The sequence below is a fragment of the Castor canadensis genome, chromosome 2, assembly GCF_047511655.1.
Source record: "Castor canadensis chromosome 2, mCasCan1.hap1v2, whole genome shotgun sequence".
In the NCBI taxonomy this organism is placed as follows: Eukaryota; Metazoa; Chordata; class Mammalia; order Rodentia; family Castoridae; genus Castor; species Castor canadensis.
The window spans coordinates 141261832-141281626 of record NC_133387.1 but is presented as its reverse complement, the minus strand read 5'-3'; the positions used below and the strand labels follow the sequence as shown (position 1 = coordinate 141281626).

The window sequence follows — 19795 nt, the reverse complement described above, 5'->3', positions numbered from 1 at the left end:
GGGGGCAGGGAAGGATTGAGGGGGAGAGACCATGACGGTGCTCTAACCAATGGACAATATATGCCTATTGGGAATTGTCACAATGAACATCCCTGCGAAACAAATATATCCTAATAAAAATTAATGGAAAAAAGTTCTTGTAATATATCATACTTAAACTCACCCCTCCATCATTCTCCTTTATCCTTCTTTCCCCCCCCACTCCTGGAATAGTTCACTAGGCCTCTTTTTGGCTTTTACATATATGTGTACACAGTATTTGCACTATAGTCACCCTCCTATTTCCTTTCCCCACATCCTTCCCTGTCTCACTGCTACCAAGTAACCCAAACAGGACGTGTTTCACCCAAGCATGATAGCGAAATTCTAAAATCTTATCCCTTTTCAATCACAGTAAAAGACAGTTTCCCTGTCAAAAGATAACAATACTAAAACCCACTTTACAAAATTCTGTTTTCAATTTTGGGCAGGAGGCTATGGAGTAGTGGTTGACAAAGGGTCTCACTATGTAGCCCAGGCTGGCCTTGAACTCATGATCATCCAGACTTAGCCCACTGAGTGCTAGAATTACAGACATAGGTCACCTGGTCTAGTTCTCTCTTTTCATTTTACTGTGGAAACTGAATCAACTATAAATGAAAAATACACTTCAAAAATCTGTTTAGGAGGTCTGGGGATGTAGCTTAGTGTGTTTACCTAGCATGCAATAGGTCCTGGGTGTGATATCACAAACAGAATACCAAAGACAAAGAACAAACACCACAGACTCATTGAAACTATTCATTTCTCCCATGTGTAAATCTGCAAAATCAAGATTTATCGCCCCAATAAGACTTTCATCAGTGCTTTCTTTACATCCTTCTTTCTCAGACTGTGTATTAATGGGTTTAGCATGTGGGTTACTGCAGCATAGGAAACAGAGGACACTTTCTCCTGGTCCAGGGAGTTACTAGAAGGAGGTCTGAAATACATGAAGGTGACAGACCCAAAGAATATCCCCACAGCCATGAGATGAGAGCTGCAAGTTCAAAAGCTTTGGACCGTCCCTCTGAGGACCAATGAGAAGGATGCTGCAGAAGATGAAGACACAGGAAACAGCCACAGCTACAGTGGGCACCAAGGTGTTGAGTCCCCCAGTGACAAAAACTAGAAGCACATTGAGGTGTGTGCTGGAGCAGGAGAGATTGAGGAGGGGAAGAACATCACAGAAATAATGATTGATGATGTGGGATTTGCAGAAGGTCAGTTTCATCATGGCACTTGTATGGGCCACAGCAGACAGAATACCCAGGATGAAGGAGACCAACACTAGCAGTGAGCAGAGCCAACAGGACATGATCACGTTGTAAAACAGTGGACTACAGATGGCAACATAGCGATCATAGGCCATGGCAGTCAGGGGTTAACCCTCAGCCACCACGAAGACCACAAAGAAGAGCTGTGCCATGTACTCAGAATAAAGGACCATATTCTTCTTCCTTAAGAAGTTCACGAGCATTTGGGGGGTAATGACAGTGGAATAACAGAAATCAGTGAAGGATAAGTTGCTGAGGAAATAGTACATGGGAGTGTGGACCAGTGGGCTGACTGCAATAAGGAAGATCATGCCCAGGTTCCCCACCACTGTCACCACACAGACTTCTAGGAACAGGAAGAAGAGGGGCAGCTGGAGCTCTAGCTGCTGTCCTAAACCCACCAAGACAAAGATGGCTTCTGTGGAGTGATTTCCAGTGGCCATTCTTCTTTCAAGATTTCTGTGAAAATGGAACATAGTTTTACATCAATGAGGACCACAACTCCTAAATGAAACTACTCCTGTAAAAGAGAATAGAAATTCTGAGTCATAGTTTTCATTATATCTGATCGTAATACTTCTGTCCTCTCTGTCTAAATCACCCTAAACCTCTTCCAAGTTGGTCCCAAATTTAAGTCACCAAAGTGTTCTCTGACTGACTTCAAAAACTTTTCTTCCTGAATTTGACTGCAAAATCAAAAAAAAAAAAATCTACATGGAGAGACTGTCCAATTCTCAATTATTGAGAAAAAAATAGTAGAAAAGAATAATGGAGTATGCTAGTCAATGTGTCAAGGAGAGAATGAAGCCAAAGCCTCAGAAGACTGAAAATATTTTTTTACATCCGGTTGGAGTGTGGGTGGGCATGGAGTTGGGTGTAAGGCAACCAATCACTCTTTGAAAAAAAATCTATAATGATAAGGTTCTCACCATCAAAATCAGAAATACTCATTTACAGCTCCTTGCTCCTCACTAAGTCGTCGAAGAGTGAGAAGCTAGAGCTCCACCACCGCTCTCCCTGATGAAAGTAGATCTCTTTTCATTCAGGTGCTGGGCTCACAAGTTCATAATGAGTCTACTCACACCCCAATCATTCCATGAAAAGTGGTCAGCTTAGAACCCTGGCAGCGAGCAACCATCCCCTTACTTATGAGTCCCCAAGCCCCACCCAGCAGCCCTTACATAGCAGTAAAAGATGCTCCAGGTTGCCTGCAAACATACTGCTATTGGTGTAAATCTTAAACTTTCCAATTCCTGGTGTATATGCTGGTTTGGAACTGGATTTGAAGAAATAAAATAGTATGTAGCATTTTTCCACAAGACCTAAAACAAATGCAGTGATATTATTGGACATGGGTCACACACTAAGGGGAGAACACACATGGGAGGAATAGGGAAAGGGAAGGAAACCTAAAACGTGAATATGGTTGGTATGCTCACTGTACTGAAGCAAATATAGTAATCTTAAACTGGAAGAGGCCACTATGGGAACGGAACTAGGAAGTAGTGAAGAGGTCTGATAAAGATGAACCAATACAGGTTGTAATACACAAGTGTATGGAAACAACACAAGGAATCTCTCTTATAGCTATCTTTATCTCAAATTAGCAAAAACGCTATGTTTCTCTTGTTATCTTTGATGTTTTCTTTTCCACAAAATTGGAGAACAAGAGAGTGGAACAGGTTCTCTCCAGAAGCGCTGGGGCAGGGTAGGGAAAAGGAGGGGGAAATCTCTCAAATAATGTATACACAGGTAAGTAAATGTAAGAATGATAAAATAAAATTTTAAAAATTATACAAAAAATTCTGTTACTTTTAAATAAAATTTTATATTCACACACACACACATACACACCAAAAAAAGAAGCAGTGGGAACTTCTACATGGCTTGAATCTCTAAACTCCTAGCTTCACACTCTACCCAAGGCAACCACCTTTGCACATTATATCAAAGACCAGGGCACAGTTCTGTCACAGCCTGGAATTTACACATTTCTGGGTTAAGTCTGAAAGCACACCCAAATGCTTTGCCTAGGCAGGGAAGCAAACACATTTCTACACAGCATAGCAGCTTGTCCTGTTCCAGCTTGACAATATCCCCATTTATTCTTGAGTCTCCTCCTGAAACTCTCTAAGTACAAAAGTAGTAGTAGTACCATGGGCCAGCAAATACATTATGTGACCTAGACCAATCAAATGCAGTTGGAGCACCCATCAAGCATCTCTGTTTCATTGCACAGGAAGCTCAGCCAGTGGTCTCACCAGACGTGGAGCACCAGCCATGTGCTCCATGTGAACTCAGAAGAAAGGCAACATATCAGTCACCTAGAGAACACAAATACAGGCTGTATCTGCTGTGCTGTACCACCTAGTCCATCTAGGGTCAAAGAGTAGACTAAACAGTGAAGATCACCTTTGCAAGCATATATAGTGATATCTTATATATATTTATGTATAAATATATTAATATAGAACAAATGCAATTTTTGCATATAACATATATAAATTCATGTTATTTATATTTTAAAATTATATAAATAAGAGTATTCATCTATGATAAATATATAGCTATACTTATTCAAATAAATGTAAGCCAGAAATGGAGGCTATATATATTTTAAGGCAAAGAGTCCAATGTAAGCACAAAAGAATTACAAAGACTCAGGAAATCATGTCACTTCTAGAAGTAATTAATAAAGCTCAAGTGATGGATGTAAAGGAATGGAAATCTATGACATGACAGGCAAGGATTATGACCTTAGTGATTTTCAAAAAATGGTAAAAATAGATGATTAAAAATTAAATAAAATTTGTAAAACTATACATACACAAAGCGAAAAGTTGATAATAAATATATAGAAAAACTAAAAACAACTAGTAGGAAGAGCCAAGATGACAGATTAATAGCAAGCAGCCCTTTCCAGCTTCTCAGCAGCTCAGAATCAAAACAGCCAAGAAAACAGATTCTTAGTGAGGTAGCCAACTGAACAATGCAGCAAAGTTTAAAATTGGGAAAAGACTTGGAAAGGCCCAGAGACTTTAGTTATTGGAACAGAGAAGAGTGATAGAGGTGATGAATTTGATTCAAGTACATTGTACACATCTGTGGAAACATCACAATGAAACACCTTTGTACAAATAATATGTCGATAAAAAGACCATATTATCAGAGAACAGCTATAATAATTTCATCTATTCATTTTCTATTACTATTTCTATTTCTACAGTTTTATCTCCTTCTCTTTCCCAGTTGCTCTAGCTGAAACCTCCTACTATCTATTCAACAGAAGTGCCAAGAGTGGGCGTCTCTGTCCTGTGTGGAATAAGGATAGGCTTTTGATTGTTCAAAATTGAGTATGATTGATAGTTATGGGTTTATCCTATATAGTCTTTATAGTGTTGAGATACATTCTTTCTATGTCTAAGTCTTTGAAACTTCTTTTGTTGTAAAGGATATTGAATTTTGGAAATGTTTTTCTTCCTCTAATGAGATAAGTATATGAATTTGGTCATTCATTCTGTTAATTTTTTGTTTAACATTTATTAATATACTTACATTGGAATTTTTTTATCCCAAAATTCACTTGGTCATGTAGAACTGTCTATTTTAGACATTGTTGAATTCAGTTTGATTGCATTTTTTGAGAGTGTTTGTTTTATGAAGCTGAAAAATATGGACCTGACCTTTTATATCCTTAACTGGTTTTGGTATTAATAATACTGGCCTTATAAAATGAATTAGGAAGTTTTTCCTTCTGTTTCATTTTTTGGAAAAATTTGTGAGAAATCATTATTATTACTTTATATATTTGGTAGAATTTAGTGGTGAAGCCATGAGATCCTGAAATTTTTGTTTTAGAAGACATTTGATTAGTGTCTCAATCATCTTACTGATTATTTGTCTATTTAGATTTTCCTGATTCTTCACGATTCTACATGTAAGCATCCAGTTTATCCAGCACCATGTGCAAATCTGGCTGTCCTTTCTCCAGTGTATGTTTTTGACAACTGTATTGATAAACACAATAGTCATCTATTCTAGTCCATTAGTATGTGTCTGGTTTTCTCAGAGTACTATGATATTTTATTTACTATGGATCTGTACTATTCTTTGAAATAAGGTATTGTTTCATCTTCCAGCATTGTTCTTTTTGCACCAGATTGTGTTGACTTGGGTCTCTTGTGCTTCTATATGAATTCTAGGGTTAGTTTGCTATTTCTATGACAAATGTCATTGGAATTTTGGTGAGTTTTGCATAGAATCTGCATATCACTTTTGGTGATATGACCATTTTTCTCAGTATTAATACTGCCAATCAATGAACATAAGAGTTTTGTTTTTCTTGTGTCTTATTTCGTTAATTTACTTATTGCTCTGTAGTTTCTATTTTAAAGGATTTTTACCTGTTTTATTAGGGTTACTGCTCAGTATTCCATTCTTAAAACTATTGTTAATGTGATTATTTTACCAATTTCTTTCTCAGTGGTTTAATTATTTGTGTAAAAAAGAGCCACCGATTTTTTATATGTTGGGTTTCTTTCCTGCTTCTGTTCCTTATTTGTTTATCAGATCCAAAACTTTTTTGGTGTAATCTTTACAGGGCCTTCTAAATACAGGATCGTATCATCAACAAGTAACTACAATTTGCCTTCTTCCTTTCACATTTGCTTCACTTTTAATTCTTTTTGGCTGTTCCTTTTTTTTCTTTGGCAATATGGGGATTGGAACTCAAAGTCTCATGCTTGCTAGGTAGGGGCGCTACCATTGCCAATAGCCTTTCTTTTTTTCCTTGCTTTAGTTATCTTCTGGTAGCATCTCCTGTTTTTGTCCTTGCTAGTCTAGACCATGATTCTCTTTTCTTTTTTTTTTTTTTTATTTATTTTATTTTATTTTTCATTTTTCTTTTATTATTCATATGTGCATACAAGGCTTGGTTTATTTCTCCCCCCTGCCCCCACCCCCTCCCTTACCACCCACTCCACCCCCTCCCGCTCCCCCCCTCAATACCCAGCAGAAACTATTTTGCCCTTATCTCTAATTTTGTTGTAGAGAGAGTATAAGCAATAATAGGAAGGAACAAGGGGTTTTGCTGGTTGAGATAAGGATAGCTATACAGGGCATTGACTCACATTGATTTCCTGTGCGTGGGTGTTACCTTCTAGGTTAATTCTTTTTGATCTTTTCTAAAGCCTCCCATGTAGCCAAAAGCATAGACACATTCCACCCTGCCTGGCTTATTGGTTGAGATTGGGTCTCACTAACTTTTTGCCTGAACTGACCGGGAAATCACAATCCTTATGATGTCAACCTTCTAAGAAACATGTGTTAACTGCATATTAACCTCATGTCTGGCTTCCCTTTTATCTTTTGCTTTCTGTATTGTTCTAGAAAAAAATTCCAATTCTAACTTGAATATAAACAGTATCTTGTCCCTGATTTTAGAGGAAATGCTTTTACTCTTGCCTGTTCTGTATGATCTTGGCTATGGGTCTGTCATAACTAGTCTTCACTATGTTAAGCTGTGAACCCTCCATGCCTAGTTTGTTCTGGACTTTTATCATGAAGGGTTGGTAAATTTTGTCAATTTTCTGCGTTTTTTTCCATCATTGAGATGATCATGTGACTTTTGTCATTGATTGTATCTTATGTGCTGTGTTACATTTATTGGTTTGTCTATGTTGACCCATTCATGCTCTTGTTGTTCAATTTGTGTATATTAATTGTATAAAATGAGTGGATTCATTGTGATGTACCCATGTGTACATACAATGTACTTAGATCACGTTCGTGTCCTCTACTTCTGTTTCTTATCCCACTTCGGCTTCTCTCCACCCATTCCACCTCACAGTATTCCCCATTTTACTTTTATAACCTTGTTTTCTGTCCTTTCCCCTAGCTTCCACAGATTGAAGAAAAACTGCAGTGCCTGTCTTTGTGACTATCTTATTTCACCTGACATTATGATCTCCAGTTCCATCAATTTTCTAGGAAATGACATAATGTCATTCTTCTTTATGGCTTAGTGATACTACATGCGTATTTATACCATTATTTTCCTTTATTTATCTGTTGATGGACACCCAGATTGATTCCATATGGCAATTGGAGCAGTGCCATAATAAACATGAGTTTGCAGGAATCTCTGCAATAATCTGATGTTGACACTTTAGAACATATACCCAGATGTGGTATGACTAGATCATGTGAAAGCTCTATTTATAATTTTTTAGGAAACCACACTGATTTCCATCATTACACTTATTGATTTGTTAATGCGTTGTTGAAATTAGGTTGAAAGTATGGTATGGATAATCATGCCCTGTTCATCAAGGATTTTGGTCTATGGCTTTCCTTTTTGGTTGTGTTCTTATTCAATTTTGTTATTGGGGATCATAGAAGGAATTTGGAAGCATTCTTTTTTACTTCATGGAATAGTGTGAGAAACATTAGTGTTAGTTCTTTAAAGATCTGGTAAGGTACAGAAATGAGTACATTCAGTCCTGGACTTTTCTTTGCTTGGAGACTTTATATCATTCTCATTATTTGTTACTGATTTGTTTAGGGTTTTAATCTTCTTGGCTCTACGTGCCTAGAAATTATCAATGGCTCTGCTTGCCTAGACATTTATCAAATTCCTCTACATTTTCCAATTTATTGGAACATAAGTTTTCTAGATAATCCCTATTGATCTTCTGTTTTTTCTGTGGTACCTGTTGTAATAGTCCTTTTTTGTTTTTAGTTTTATAGTTCAGGTTTCCTCCCTGCTTCTTTGTGTTTGTTTTGATAATATTTTGTTAATCTTATTGACACTTTCAAAGAACCAACTCTTTGTTTCCTTTATTCTCCATATTATTCTTTTTGTTTCAATTTCAATAGGTTCAACTCTGATTTTGTTTCTTTCTATTCTATTGATGGGTTTTGTTTTTTACTTGTTCTTCTTTTCCTAAGACATTGAAGTGCATAATTAGGTGTTTTATTTGAGATCTCTCTTTTAATTTAGACACTCCTTACTGTAAACTTCTATCTTAAAACTCCCTTTGCTGTAACCATCCAATTTGGATATTTTGTCTTTTCATTGTCATTTATTTTAGAAATTTCTTGCTTTCCATCTTGACTTTTTCAGTGACTCAGTGATCATTTCAAACTATATTGTTGTGTTGTCATTGATTTGTACAATGTCTGCAGCTTCTTTTGCTAGTGAGTTCTAGGTTTTTTCCAGTATTATATGATAAGATATCATAATTTTTTTTCTATTCTTTTGTATTGGTTAAGATTTGCTTTATAGCCTGAAATGTGGCTTATTTTGGAGAAAGCTCAATGAAATGCTGAAAAGAATGTGTATTCCATAATTATTGAATGAAATATTTTAAAAATATTCCGTTTGTTAAGTCCATTTGTCCTTTATTGTAGTTTAGCTCTCAAGTTTCTTGGTTGATTTATTGTCTGGATGACCTATCTCTTGTTGAGAGTGTGGTTTTTAATTTACCTCTTGTTATTCTGTGGAGCTTTCTGTCTTTTTATATGCATTAGTCTTTGTATTATAAAATTAGGTGCAGCAACTTTCACCTTCTAACCTTCTGTGACTGAGGTATTGTTCCTTTACCAATATTTAGTGATCTTTTTTGCTCTTCTGACAAGTTTTGACTTGAAATCTGTTTTTCCCAACATGAGTGTAGCTATTCCTGCATACTTTGAGATTCTATACCTAAGCTCTTTCTTTGACACCACAAATAATGAAATTTAAGCTTAAAAAATTTATATAATGGAAAAGAAAAGACATGTTTGAATATTCAAACAGTGAAGAGGGAGAAAGCAGGAAGAAGTGGAAAGTGGGAGACATAATTGCAAAAATGTAAGAAAGATTATCTATCTACCTATCTATCTATCTGTCTATATCTATCTATCTATCTGTCTATCTGTCTATCCATCATCTATCTGGATATCTATCTATCTATCTAGTCTTACTTTTTTGTACATCTGTCTATTACTTTCTCTCCACGCACACACACACTCGCACAAACACACATTTGAACTCATATACCAATCTCCAATCAGCAAATACCATAAAAAGTCTTAATAAAAAACAGTAAACAAATAAAGGAAAGAAGACATTTTCTACACTGGGCTGGTCACTCAATTAAGAGCATATATGCACTGCCTCTTCCAGTCTCCATTTATTTCTGCTTCTCAGGCTATGCACCCCTTAGAGAGAGCAAAGGGTGAGAAATTCATGCATTCCCTGACTTTTATGATCACCAGTAGGTCAAAGGGAATCCTTTGGGACCAGATATGGTAAGAATAGTGTTCAGTCCCTGCTCCTTAGTATAACTAGTGTGGAACCAAATTTCCTCCCATGGGAGTTTACTTCAGACAGATCAGCTCTACATACTCCCAGAGCGTGACTGGCGTCAAGCTCCATGTGGGCCTGGATCTCAGATTCCACAGTGAGACGACTAAAGGTGGAAATTGTTCAGGAGGTCCTATGCTTTCCACCTATCACTACGGTTCTGAGGCACAGTTCCGAAAGGCAATCCTGTCTGTTTGCTCAGTTTCCCAATCCTTTTTAGCTGGCTGCCAGAGCTGCCAATCATAAAAGGGAAAGTAGCTTCACTCCTTTTCCTGTCTCTGATTCATGTATTTGTTAATGAACTTTCACTGATTATGTTCTACTGGGTCTATACTTGGTCACAAGGCAGATGCTGTCTGTGACAATATGGCAATAATTGCTGTGAGTTCCAGATGAAAGAAGAATGTATTATATTGTTTTCCAAAAGACCAAACTTGGGTGCAACTTTCTAATATGGTTCCCAATGATAGCAGCAGGCTTTTACCTTGAAAAGAACAGAGCACTTCTCAAGTACAGGCATGTGGTGTAGTTCTCACATCAGCTAAGTTCAGATGCATTTCTGTTCAGCTTCTGTGTCTGTGTCAGTTTTTCCCTACTAGGTCATCCGTTCTGTTCCTTTCTATTACTGTGCCCCTCTGTGATAAGACTTGGCCACTTGGGCTTAATGTTAAGGTGCTTTTTTTTGTTCTCTGTTCCAATAACTAAAGTCTGGGTCTTTCCGAGTCTTTGACCAATTTTAAACTTTGCTGCATTGCTCAGTTGGCTACCTCACTAAGAATCTGTTTTCTTGGCTGTTTTGATTCTGAGGTGCTGAGAGCTGGAAAGGGCTGCTTGCTATTAATCTGTCATCTTGGCTCTTCCTACTAGTTGTTTTTATTTTTTCTATATATTTATTATCAAACTTTTCACTTTGTGTATGTATAGTTTTACAAATTTTATTTAATTTTTAATCATCTATTTTTACCATTGTTTGAAAATCACTAAGGTCATAATCCTTGCCTGTCATGTCATAGGATTCCATTTCTTTACATCCATCACTTGAGCTTTATTAATTACTTTTAGAGGTGACATGATTTCCTGAGTCTTTGTAACTCTTTTGTGCTTACATTGGACTCTTTGCCTTAAAATATATAAACGCTCCTCTTCTGGCTTACATTTATATGAATAAGTACAGCTATATATTTATCATAGATGAATACTTTTATTTATATAATTTAAAAATATTTATAAATAACATGAATTTGTATAATATATGCAAAAATCATATTTGTTGTATATTAATATATTTATACATAAATATATATAAATTATCACTACATATGCTTGCAAAAGTAGATCTTCAGTATTTACTCTACTCTTTGACCCTAGATGGACTAGGTGGTACAGCACAGCTGATACAGCCTGTATTTGTGTTCTCTAGGTGACTGAAATGTTGCCTTTCTTCTGAGTTCACATGGAGCACATGGCTGGTGCTCCATGTCTGGTGAGACCACTGGCTGAGCTTCCTGTGCAATGAAACAGAGATGCTTGATGGGTGCTCCAACTGCATTTGATTGGTCTAGGTCACATTATGTATTTGCTGGCCCATGGTACTACTACTACTTTTGTACTTAGAGAGTTTCAGGAGGAGACTCAAGAATAAATGGTGATATTGTCTAGCTGGAACAGGACAAGCTGCTATGCTGTGCAGAAATGTGTTTGCTTCCCTGCCTAGGCAAAGCATTTGGGTGTGCTTTCAGACTTAACCCAGAAATGTTTAAATTCCAGGCTGTGACAGAACTGTGCCCTGGTCTTTGATATAATGTGCAAAGGTGGTTGCCTTGGGTAGAGTGTGAAGCTAGGAGTTTAGAGATTCAAGCCAGGTAGAAGTTCCTACTGCTTTTTTTGGGGTGTGAAGGGGGCGCATATAAAATTTTATTTAAAAGTAACAGAATTTATTGTATAATTTAAAAATTTTTATTTTATCATTTTTACATTTACTTACATGTGTATACATTATTTGAGAGACTTCACCTCCCTCTCCCTACCCCCCACCCTGTGCTTCTGGGCAGAACCTGCTCCACCGTCTTGTTCTCTGATTTTGTGGAAAAGAAAACATCAAAGATAACAAGAGAAGCATAGCGTTTTTGCTAGTTTGACATAAAGATAGCTATACAGAGAGATTCCTTGTGTTGTTTCCATACACTTGTGTATTACAACCTGTATTGGTTCATCTTTATCAGACCTCTTCACTACTTCCTAGTTCCGTTCCCATAGTGGCCTCTTCCAGTTTAAGATTACTATATTTGCTTCAGTACAGTGAGCATATCAACCATATTCACGTTTTAGGTTTCCTTCCCTTTCCCTATTCCTCCCATGTGTGTTCTCCCCTTAGTGTGTGACCCATGTCCAATAATATCACTGCATTTGTTTTAGGTCTTGTGGAAAAATGCTACATACTATTTTATTTCTTCAAATCCAGTTCCAAACCAGCATATACACCAGGAATTGGAAAGTTTAAGATTTACACCAATAGCAGTATGTTTGCAGGCAACCTGGAGCATCTTTTACTGCTATGTAAGGGCTGCTGGGTGGGGCTTGGGGACTCATAAGTAAGGGGATGGTTGCTCGCTGCCAGGGTTCTAAGCTGACCACTTTTCATGGAATGATTGGGGTGTGAGTAGACTCATTATGAACTTGTGAGCCCAGCACCTGAATGAAAAGAGATCTACTTTCATCAGGGAGAGCGGTGGTGGAGCTCTAGCTTCTCACTCTTCGACGACTTAGTGAGGAGCAAGGAGCTGTAAATGAGTACTTCTGATTTTGATGGTGAGAACCTTATCATTATAGATTTTTTTTCAAAGAGTGATTGGTTGCCTTACACCCAACTCCATGCCCACCCACACTCCAACTGGATGTAAAAAAATATTTTCAGTCTTCTGAGGCTTTGGCTTCATTCTCTTCTTGACACATTGACTAGAATATTCCATTCTTCTCTTCTACTCTTTTGCCATAGTAATTGAGAATTAGAGAGTCTCTCCATGTAGATTTTTTTTTTTTGATTTTGCAGTCAAATTCAGGAAGAAAAGTTTTTGAAGTCAGTCAGGGAACACTTTGGTGACTTAAATTTGGAACCAACTTGGAAGAGGTTTAGGGTGATTTAGACAGAGAGGACAGAAGTATTAGGATCAGAGATGATGAAAACTGTGACTCAGAATTTCTATTCTCTTTTACAGAATTAGTTTCATTTAGGAGTTATGGTCCTCATTGATGTAAAACTATGTTTTATTTTGACAGAAATCTCGAAAGAAGACTGGCCACTGGAAATCACTCCACAGAAGCCATTTTTGTCTTGGTGGGTTTAGGACAGCAGCTAGAGCTCCAGCTGCCCCTCTTCTTCCTGTTCCTAGGAGTCTGTGTGGTGACAGTGGTGGGGAACCTGGGCATGATCTTCCTTATTGCAGTCAGCCCACTGGTCCACACTCCCATGTACTATTTCCTCAGCAACTTATCCTTCACTGATTTCTGTTATTCCACTGTCATTACCCCCCAAATGCTCGTGAACTTCTTAAGGAAGAAGAATATGGTCCTTTATTCTGAGTACATGGCACAGCTCTTCTTTGTGGTCTTCGTGGTGGCTGAGGGTTAACCCCTGACTGCCATGGCCTATGATCGCTATGTTGCCATCTGTAGTCCACTGTTTTATAACGTGATCATGTCCTGTTGGCTCTGCTCACTGCTAGTGTTGGTCTCCTTCATCCTGGGTATTCTGTCTGCTGTGGCCCATACAAGTGCCATGATGAAACTGACCTTCTGCAAATCCCACATCATCAATCATTATTTCTGTGATGTTCTTCCCCTCCTCAATCTCTCCTGCTCCAGCACACACCTCAATGTGCTTCTAGTTTTTATCACTGGGGGACTCAACACCTTGGTGCCCACTGTAGCTGTGGCTGTTTCCTGTGTCTTCATCTTCTGCAGCATCCTTCTCATTGGTCCTCAGAGGGATGGTCCAAAACTTTTGAACTTCCAGCTCTCATCTCATGGCTGTAGGGATATTCTTTGGGTCTGTCACCTTCATGTATTTCAGACCTCCTTCTAGTAACTCCCTGGACCAGGAGAAAGTGTCGTCTGTTTTCTATGCTGCAGTAACCCACATGCTAAACCCATTAATACACAGTCTGAGGAAGAAGGATGTAAAGAAAGCACTGATGAAAGTCTTATTGGGGAGATAAGTCTTGATTTTGTAGATTTACACATGGGAGAAATGAATAGTTTCATTGAGTCTGTGGTGTTTGTTCTTTGTCTTTGGTATTCTGTTTGTGATATCACACCCAGGACCTATTGCATGCTAGGCAAACACACTAAGCTACATCCCCAGACCTCCTAAACAGATTTTTGAAGTGTATTTTTCATTTATAGTTGATTCAGTTTCCACAGTAAAATGAAAAGAGAGAACTAGACCAGGTGACCTATGTCTGTAATTCTAGCACTCAGCGGGGTAAGTCTGGATGATCATGAGTTCAAGGCCAGCCTGGGCTACATAGTGAGACCCTTTGTCAACCACTACTCCATAGCCTCCTGCCCAAAATTGAAAACAGAATTTTGTAAAGTGGGTTTTAGTATTGTTATCTTTTGACAGGGAAACTGTCTTTTACTGTGATTGAAAAGGGATAAGATTTTAGAATTTCACTATTATGCTTGGGTGAAACACGTCCTGTCTGGGGTACTTGGTAGCAGTGAGACAGGGAAGGATGTGGGGAAGGAAATAGGAGGGTGAATATACTGCAAATACTGTGTACACATATATGTAAAAGCCAAAAAGAGGCCTAGTGAACTATTCCAGGATTGGGGAGGGAAAGAGGGATAAAGGAGAATGATGGAGGGGTGAGTTTAAGTATGATATATTACAAGAACTTTTTTCCATTAATTTTTATTAGGATATATTTGTTTCGCAGGGATGTTCATTGTGACAATTCCCAATGGGCATATATTGTACATTGGTTAGAGCACCGTCATGGTCTCTCCCCCTCAATCCTTCCCTGCCCCCTTAAAACTATTGCAAGATGTTCCTTTGTTCTACTCTGAATAAGTAGTAAATGCCACAATGTATGCCCAGCATAACAATAAAAAAAGGAAAAAACATTTAAAAAGCATCATGCTTGCTTATTGAGCATGTGCTATGTGAGAGGCACTGAGTTGCCCACTTATGTGCATGCAAATAGACATATAACCTGATTCTAGATATCATTCATGAATTCTTGAATGAACAAGACAAATGCACAATGAATAAGAAAAAAGTTAAACAAGTTACAGAACAGGGATGGCAATGCTGGCAGCTGGTAATACTAAATACACATTTACAATTTTTTTCTGTTCAGTATATTTGTAATCTCTGTATTTCTGTTTCCTTTTTTGTACTCATGAGCCACTGAGGTCTTTCTACAAAGATACAGAACAAAGGAAGTATGTGCATAGCCCATCAAAATTTATTTATATACTCAAATTGGTAGTAAATGCAATTATATAGCAGAAACCCCTAGGAGAAAAAGTTAGAGGAAAGGAAAAAAGTTATCTTAAATTGCAGATAATACAATAAACTACCTTTAAATCCTCAGAGAATTAATGATAAAAGTAAAACTAATAATTCAGTAAGGTAACAAAAGGTAAACTAAAACTCATATCAATATTGCAGTTCAACTAGTTTACAGGATATAAACCCTATTTACAGCAGTAGTGAAAAGATGCAGTACAATTGACCTACTTAACACAAATGTGAGAAACATATCTTATATAGGGAAATATTCAAGTATGCCCAAAGTATACAATAGGAGACTTGAACAAATGAGAAGGTCTTTATTTTTATTGGAAAGGACCACTCGACATTTAAAGATATTACTTCTCACTAGAGGATCTGTAAATTTAAGACAACTCTAGTTAAAATACCAAACAAAAATTCTAGAGAATTTCTGACTTTATTGAAGTATCGTTAGTATATGAAAGTGATGAAACGCAGTTGACGTACGTAAAACTGTACACATGTAACTGCAAAATTTGAACACAGAAGTCTGGACATCTGGATATACCTTTGAAAGCATCACCACCATCAGGATAACAAGCACTTCATTCCTTTTTGAGTATTCTTTTGCCCTCTGTCCACAGGCAATAACTGATCTGTATCTTGTCACAGTAGATTCACTGGCATTTTCTATAATTTCATGTAAATTAAATAATACAATAGGTGTTAATTTGTGCTTAGCTTTCTTCGCTAAAATAGTAATTTAAATGTTCATCCATAAATTCATTTTTATTGCCTAGTAAACTTCTCTTGTAAGTATATACTACATTTGAGCCAATACCTACATGTGGAATAGCTGGATTACATGGTAGGTGTTTGCTTAACTGCTTAATAAGTTGCTAACCTGTTTTCTAGTATGGCAAATTTTAAACACAAGAAACAATGATAGTCTGTATCATAGTCACAGCTGAGTTTTATATATTTTGGCTTTAATGTAATGATTTTATAAGTTTTTCATATATTTTCCTGTGTGCCTAATAGTAGTATGTTTTTATGTGCTTATTGTTAATCTTCTTACCTTATTTGTAAATTAAAGTCTTTTGCTCATTTTATTGCTGAGTTTTGATCTCTTATTGAATTGTACTTAAATGTTTATTTTGGATGCATTCTGTTTCTGGATGGAAGACATCTATCAGAAATGTGCTTTGCAAATATTTTATTCAAATTTGTGACTTACTTTGCATGTTCTTTATAGTGTTCTTCAAAATAAATTTGTTTGATTTTGATGTTCAAGTTATCATTTTAAAATTATGTGTATGTATTCCTAAAAATCTTTGTATACTTCTGTTTCAAAATAGATTTTCTTCTATTATTTTTATAGATTTGGGTTTTACCATTTGGCCTATAATGTATTTTGAATATATTTTTATACCAAGTTTATTTACTCTAAAGAGTCCTCAGATGGATTTTTAGCATGTTTTTCAGATTTCTGATTGTAATTAAGCAATGAGTAGAGTGAAATGGGTTCGTATTGCTATGTAACAACTGCAGTAGATTTAGGCTAATCTAATAGTAGATTTTTATATAAAAAGGGAAAATGCTAGAAAACCATTTAATATGAAAAAGCTTTGAGGGAAGTTAGAAATACCATATATCAAAGCAAGCTGCTCCCACTCCTGGGGATATACCCAAAGAAATGCAACACAGGATACTCCAAAGGCATCTATACACCCATTTTATTGCAGTGCTATTCACAATAGCCAGGTTATGGAAACAGCCAAGATGCCCCACTACTGATGAATGGATTAAGAAAATGTATTTATACACAATGGAATTTTATTCAGCCATGAAGAAAAATGAAATCTTACCATTTGCAAAAAAATGGATGGAACTGGAGAACATCATTCTGAGCGAGGTTATCCAGGCTCAGAAGACCAAAAAATCATATGTTCTCCCTCATATGCAGTCTTTAGATCTAGCACAAATACAGCATTGTTGTAGGACTTGGGTTACATAACAAGGGGAGAACATATATGGGAGATACGAGGTTAGATAGAAAACCCAAAACATGAAAGCATTTGATGTCTCCACTCCAGAGGAATTAATACAGAAACCTTAAAGCAACAGAAGTCAACATGAGAAGGGGATCAGTGTAAAGATCAGTTAGACATGAATAAACCTGGGTTGTAACACATATGTACATGGAAGCAATGCTAAGAATCTCTCTGTATAGCTGTCCTTATCTCAGCTAACAAAAATGCTATGTCTTTCTTATTATTGCTTATTTCTGCTCTTCAACGGAACTGGAGAAAAGTGCAAAACAGGTTCTGCCTGCAAGGGAGGGGAGGAGAGGATGGAGGCGGGGGTGGGGGGCAGGAGAGAGAAATGACCCAAACAATGTACACACATGTGAATAAATGAATAATAATTTAAAAAAACAAGCTGCAAAACTTTTAAAATTACAAAAGCAGAAGTCCAAATGAATACAACAACCACAATAGGATTCACAATATAGAAAATTAAGTGTATCACATAATTAACATCTGAAATCTCTGGGAAAAGTGGATCATTTTAGTAAATAATGGTAGCAATCTGAAATGCCAATTTAGCAAAAGAATGAATGAGATAACTATCCATATCCTATGTAAGAATAAATTCCAACTCAGATCTACAAAATTAAGTGACAAAAGTACACCCCCAAAAAATCCTAGAGAATACCCCTATAGTCTGGATGTTGGGCTGAGTTTTCTAAGTGTTGCACAAATTCCTGAGGACTTAAAGGCAAACGTTATAAACTTTATTATGCCCATTTAAAAATTAATGACAACAATTTCAACATAAAACACTTCAAATGACTCTGCCTTTTCAGTGATATTGATAATATGGTCCCTCACTGCTGCTTGCTAAGATATGGGAAAACAAAATTGTATATTTCTTCTCTAATGCTGGATTATCATGCAGAAGTCATTGCAGAATCAAATCCTCACACTGGGCTTAAGACTTGGGGGGAAAGTGGACTTGTTACCCATATAGGTCTGCCAGTCTGTTGGTAAGGCTACCTATCTTACCTTGTGATGTAGGCAGGGTAGGAGATGCAGACTGTTTCCTAAATTATTATCTTGCCTTTCTGCTGCTTCTTTGTGGTTTTCAGTTGACCTGTCCCTCTTTTGTGGTTTCTGATTCTTTTCATTTCTTTCTCCTTTCATAACATAATCTCTCCTTGTTATTGTGACTCTACCCATTCATGGACTCAAATGGTGAAAGCTCCTCCTTTACTATCTTTGCCCATCTCACATTTTGAGCTGTGGTGTCCAAGATCAAAATGCCAACAGATTCAGTTGTCTGGGGAGGATGGCTTTCTGCCTCCAAGATAGTGCTATGGTGCTGCAGACTCCACAGGGGGGAACATTGCTTCCTCATGGCAGAAGATGGGAGGTCAATAGAAATCTTTATAATATAAAAAGTAGGAAATTCAAAATTCCATAAGATGCTGGATATCAATATTTATCAAACTTTTGAATGAAGAAACAAAATTGTTCTCAAGAATTTGACAATTTTCATTAGCATTCATCTATAAGCGTTCATTAACAGTAGACAATACCAGAAAAGACATCATTATTATAGAGATTCAACAGAGGTGAGTATGATTATACCTTGGAGTGGTGAGATCTACAGAAGAAGAAAACACATGTGGTTATCACTGAAAGATGTGTATACTTTGGAATGACATAATGGATTCAGAAACAATATCAACATGAGGAAGCAAAGAAAATGAAGACAGGGCATATAAATGACCCCAGAATATAATATTGTTGTGACATTATAAAAATCTGCTCCAAGCACATGACATGTACGTTGTTTTTATTTCACAAATTTGAAGGAAACATATGACAAAACAAGGTGGCTTTATGCCTGTTATATGAAACAGATGATTTTGAAACTGTAACTCAGAAGGTTTAAATGGTGAAGCTGGGTTAAAGAACAGTAAGGAGCCCTGTGCTGTGCCTCTGGGTGCAGCATGCTAAAAAGGGGCATGGAGATTTCCATTTGTTGTTTATTCATTTATTCATATGTGCATACATTGTTTGGGCCATTTTCCCTACTGCCTTTTGCCCCCTCCCACTCCCCCTACCCCACTCGCTTCCAGGTAGGACCTGTTCTGCCCTCTTCTCCAGTTTTGTTGAAGAGAAAACATAAGAGATAATAAGAAAGGCATAGCATTTTTACTAGCTTGAGATAAAGATAGCTCTACAGAGAGATTCCTAGCATTGCTTCCATGCACCTGTGTATTACAACCCACATTAGTTCATCTCTACCAGACCTCTTCACTATTTCCTATTCACCTTCCCATAGTGACCTGGGTCAGTTTATGATTACTATATTCACTCCTGTACAGTGGGCACATCAAACACTTTCAAGTTTTATGTTTCCTTCCCTTTCCCTATTCCTCCTGTATGCATTCTCCCCTTAGCATGTGACCCATGTCCCATAATATTACTGCATTTATTTTAGGTCTAAAGTCCTCATCTGAGGGAGAACATACAATTTTTGACCTTTCGAGCCTGACTAACTTTGTTTAAGATGATGTTCTCCAGTTCCATCCATTTACTTATGAATGAAAGATTTCATTCTTCTTTGTGGCTGAGTAAAATTCCA

At 37.0% G+C, this 19795-nt stretch overlaps 2 pseudogenes; one reads left to right on the top strand and one right to left on the bottom strand.

The window, feature by feature from the left end:
• Positions 1-816: 816 nt before the first annotated feature.
• LOC109679173 (olfactory receptor 8D1-like) lies at positions 817-1738 on the bottom strand (annotated as a pseudogene).
• Positions 1739-12817: 11079 nt separating this feature from the next.
• LOC109679170 (olfactory receptor 8D1-like) lies at positions 12818-13856 on the top strand (annotated as a pseudogene).
• Positions 13857-19795: the final 5939 nt, after the last annotated feature.